We start from the raw sequence: 5,078 nt of genomic DNA, 5'->3' as shown, positions 1-5,078 counted from the left end.
TAGATGGGGGGCAATCAATTCACATATGGTGTCCAGGGCACAGCTGGGGGCAGAGGGTGGTCTATAGCATGCGGCAACAGTGAGAAACTTGTTTCTGGAAAGATGGATTTTTAAAAGTAGAAGTTCGAATTGTTTGGGTACCGACCTGGATAGTAAGACAGAACTCTGCAGGCTATCGCTGCAGTAGATTGCAACACCGCCCCCTTTGGCAGTTCTATCTTGTTGGAAAATGTTATAGTTAGGGATGGATATTTCAGGGTTTTTGGTGGACTTCCTAAGCCAGGATTCAGACACGGCTAGGACATCCGGGTTGGCAGAGTGTGCTAAAGCAGTGAATAAAACATACTTAGGGAGGAGGCTTCTAATGTTAACATGCATGAAACCAAGGCTTTTACAGTTACAGAAGTCAACAAATGAGAGCACCTGGGGAGTAGGAGTGGAGCTAGGCACTGCAGGGCCTGGATTAACCTCTACATCACCAGAGGAGGAGTAGGATGAGGGTACGGCTAAAGGCTATCAGGACTGGTCGTTTAGTGCGTTCAGAGCAGAGAGTAAAAGGAGCAGGTTTCTGGGCGTGAGAGAATAGATTCAAGGCATAATGTACGGACAGAGGTGTTGTAGGATGTGAGTGCATTGGAGGTAAACCTAGGCATTGAGTAATGATGAGATATTGTCTCTAGAGACGTTTAAACCAGGTGATGTCACCGCATATGTGGGAGGTGGAACTAAATGGTAGGTTAACCTCTAATTCCTCCCAATCCCGGATCCGGGAGCACCCCCATCAGTAAAAAAGCTGACTAGCATAGCCTAGCATAGCGTCACAAGTAAATACTAGCATCTAAATATCATTAAATCACAAGTCCAAGACACCAGATGAAAGATACACATCTTGTGAATCCAGCCATCATTTCTGATTTTTTTAATGTTTTACAGGGAAGACACAATATGTAAATCTATTAGCTAACCACGTTAGCAAAAGACACCACTTTTTTTTACTCCACCATTTTTTTACTGCATCAGTAGCTATCACAAATTCGACCAAATAAAGATATAAATAGCCACTAACCAAGAAACAACTTCATCAGATGACAGTCTGATAACATATTTATTGTATAGCATATGTTTTGTTAGAAAAATGTGCATATTTCAGGTATAAATCATAGTTTACCATTGCAGCCACCATCACAACTCTCACCAAAGCGACTAGAATAACTAGAGAGCAACGTGAATTACCTAAATACTCATCATAAAACATTTCTGAAAAATACACAGCGTAGAGCAAATGAAAGACAAACATCTTGTGAATCCAGCCAATGTTTCAGATTTTTTAAGTGTTTTACAGCGAAAACACAATATAGCATTATATTAGCTTACCACAATAGCCAGAAACACAACACCATTTACCAGCAGCAAAGGTTAGCGATCGTAACAAGCAAGCAAAAGATATATAATTTTTGACTAACCTTCATAAACTTCCTCAGATGACAGTCCTGTAACATCATATTACACAATGCATATAGGGTTTGTTCGAAAATGTGCATATGTAGCGGCACAAATCATGGTTATACAATGTGAGTAGTGGCCAAACTTCAAGCAATCTGTCCGGCGCCATCTTGGAGAGGCACCTAATCTAATCGATAGCTATTCATAAACTTGACTAAAAAATACAGGTTGGACAGCAAATGAAAGATACATTAGTTCTTAATGCAACCGCTGTGTTAGATTTTTAAAATTAACGTTACTGCGCATACAGCGTGCGCTAAAGCGAGACCGCACCGAAATTCATGGCGGAATTATTGTTTAACATTTGTCAACATAAATACGAATTAACAGCATAAAGACTTCTTACTATTTGACGAGCTTCCATCAGAATCTTGGGCAAGGTGTCCTTTCTCCAGAACAATCGTCTTTTGGTTGAAAGATGTCCTCTTCTCCTGTAGAAATAGCAGCTAACGCTAGCTATGTGCCGGAGAGGTGTCCAACTCGTGATAGCGCGTGGCAAAGAAATTCTAGAAAATCGCAATAAACTGATATAAACTGCTATAAGTCGGTTTAAATTAACTACCTTATGATGTCTTTAACACCTATAACGAATAAAAACATGACCGGAGATATAGAACTGCTAAAACGAAAGCTTTTCAGGACGCCATTGTGATGTCCCTCCTGCGCCAGGCGCCCCGTTGAAAAGAATGGACCTTCCGTTCCACGGGCTTTTATAGTGCCCCAGATGGTGCAATCCACTCCATTCAAATTCTCACCGCTTACTGACATCTAGAGGAAGGCGTATGCAGTGCATGTAGCCCCATAGCTTACATGGGAATTTATAAACTGACCCCAGAACAGAGACCTCGATTTCAGAAATCTCACTCCTTGACAGGAAGTGTGCTGCAGAATGAGTTCTGTTTCACTCAGAGAAATAATTCAAACGGTTTTAGAAACTAGAGAGTTTTCTATCCAGTAGTAATAATAATATGCATATTGTACGAGCAAGAATTGAGTACGAGGCAGTTTAATTTGGGAACGAATTTTTACAAAGTCGAAATGGCGCCCCCCTATTGACGAGGCATATTGAGTAGGGCTAGAGGCTCTACAGTGAAATAAGACAATAATCACTAACCAGGACAGTAATGGACAAGGCATATTGATATTAGGGAGAGGCATGCGTAGCCGGGTGATCAATAGGGGTCCAGTGAGTGGTTGGGCTGGCTGGAGACACGGCGATTCAGACAGCTAGAAGGCCGGGGATAGCAAGCTAGCAGAAGGGCCTTAGAGGGGACGTCTCGACGGAGGAAAGTCTGTTTTGGCCTCCGCGTGCGGTGACGTCGTGATGGATTAGTAAGGTTCCGAGTAGCAGAGGGGTCCAAGTCCAATTGGCAAAATAGGTATAGTGGCCCAAGAAATTAGCAGATGGATCTCTACAGCTAACAGTCCATTATGCTCTAGACAGCTAGCGAGCCGCGGCTATCGGATGGGCATTCAGGGGTGGTCGCGATGTAGAGGCCAGTTGAGTACCCCCTCGAGCAGTTTAGTCCAGTCGTGAAGGATCGGTGGGGTTCCGTGTCCCGTACCGGCAGTAGAAGGGGTCCGGGTATTGTAGCCCAGGAGTGGCTGATGGGCCTCTTTTAGCTAGCTGGGAGAAAAGGCCTAGCATGGGCTAGCTCCAGGCTAATTGGTGCTTGCTCCGGGACCGACGTTAGCCAGTACTCGGATAGCAGCTATTTAGCTAAGAAGATCCAGGTGAAATTGTCCAGAGCTTGCAGTAGGAATCCAGGGATATGGAGAGAAAATAGGTCCGGTATGCTCTCTTTTGAGTCACGTTGTACAAACTGGCAAGAGCTTTCCGAGCTAAAGGTTAGCTGATGACCGCTAGCAGTGGTTAGCTGACTATTAGCTAGTAGCTAGTAAGCTGGCTAGCTTCTGTTGGGGGATTCTGAATTCGAGGTGAATAATACTTTAGAAAAAAACAGATCCGCACCACATTGGATGAGGCGGGTTGCAGGAGAGTGTTTTGAAGTTGAGTTTTAGAAAAAATATAAAAAAAGATATGTGAAGAAAATATATTTTAAAAAAAAATATATATATATATATACACTGGACACGACAAGACGAGGACAAAAGACGTCTGACTGCTACGCCATCTTGGATTAATAGTGTATAGATTAGATGGTCTGATTTGGATTAAAGTTGGTTTAATTATGCAAAGTGGGTAATGGATTTCAAACTCGTCATCGTGGTGACTATTAATTGTAAACCACTATTCTCCATGCTCTTGGAGAGAACCACACCCTGTTAAATTGGCCTTGTGGCTTCCCTGCTCTTCAGAACATAGTGGATAATTACAAGGGGATAACCTGAGCTCATACACATGGTGCATCTTTAGGTTAGTAGACATTGGATGTAATGTTTACCTCAGTGGCCCTATATAAATAAAAACACACATACCACCCCATTCAATGGCTGTTTATGAACATTAGAGCCCTAAGGCTGACAGTAACCATATTGAGTCAGCGAATAAGTGTTTTGATTTCAGAGAGTAGACCCACTGCACTTTCAGCTATGCCATTTAAATTAAACAATTCTTTATATCAACAAGCTGAAGAAGGCAATACCAGTTGTTTGTCCCTCTTAACTGGTGGTTTAAGTATGGACTTTTAAATTGCATGTCTGATAGCAATTTTCTCCTCTGCGGGAAAGAACACACACAGTCAACCCTTTTTTTGCGCCACATGGGTAGCGGGTAGCTGATGTACTGTTGGATTGGGATGAATGTGTCTTCAATAGATCTGTTTACAAATGGCTTGTCCTATAAATGTTTGAGAAGATGTAATAATTATTGCGGATTTTGTTTGTGTAAGGGAGGGTTGCTCTCTATATAGTGTCTCTTGTGGAAAGGGCTTCCTTGCCAGCCTGTGCCAAGGCCTGTTGCATTGTTTCTGAACGGCACATGCTCATTTGATGTTAAAGCACCACAAAGACCAGGGTGCAAAGTTTTCATCTGCATCACTATATCTGTGTTTGAAGTCAGTGGATGGGCTGCTGCGCTCTAAGCAGAGTCACGAGACAGGTTTGTATTTATTAGGGATCCCGGTTAGCTGCTGCCAAGGTAGTAGCTACTCTTCCTGGGGTCCAAACACATTAAGGCACTTACATTACATATAAAACAGTACATCATATAACATTATTACACCACTACATATCTACAATACAAAATGTATAATACCACCTGACAGCGTCACAAAAACGATGCACACGCTTCAATGGGGCAGAAGTCTGTGTGTTGTAATTCTGACAGGTCAGATAGCTAGCAACAATGACAAGAAGCTGCCATGTGGGGAGTCGTAGGTGGCTCGTTTCAGCTAGTTTTATCTTGTTCTTGATACCATGTCTTGTTTTGACTGAAGTCACGGCTATGCTAAAATTCACTAACTGAGAACTAGTGCTCATTGTGAAAATGTTGCATGAAATATAGTTTACTACATGTTGTCAACAAATCTAGTTTACTACATGTTGTCAACAATCTAAGCCAACCCTGTCTATTTTGCCATATTAAGTAGTTGCAAAAGTTTTGGTTTTGTTGC

This window comes from Salvelinus namaycush, chromosome 14 (genome assembly GCF_016432855.1).
Source record: "Salvelinus namaycush isolate Seneca chromosome 14, SaNama_1.0, whole genome shotgun sequence".
In the NCBI taxonomy this organism is placed as follows: domain Eukaryota; kingdom Metazoa; phylum Chordata; class Actinopteri; order Salmoniformes; family Salmonidae; genus Salvelinus; species Salvelinus namaycush.
The sequence above is the reverse complement of the archived record's forward strand: the minus strand, read 5'-3'. Positions refer to the sequence as shown.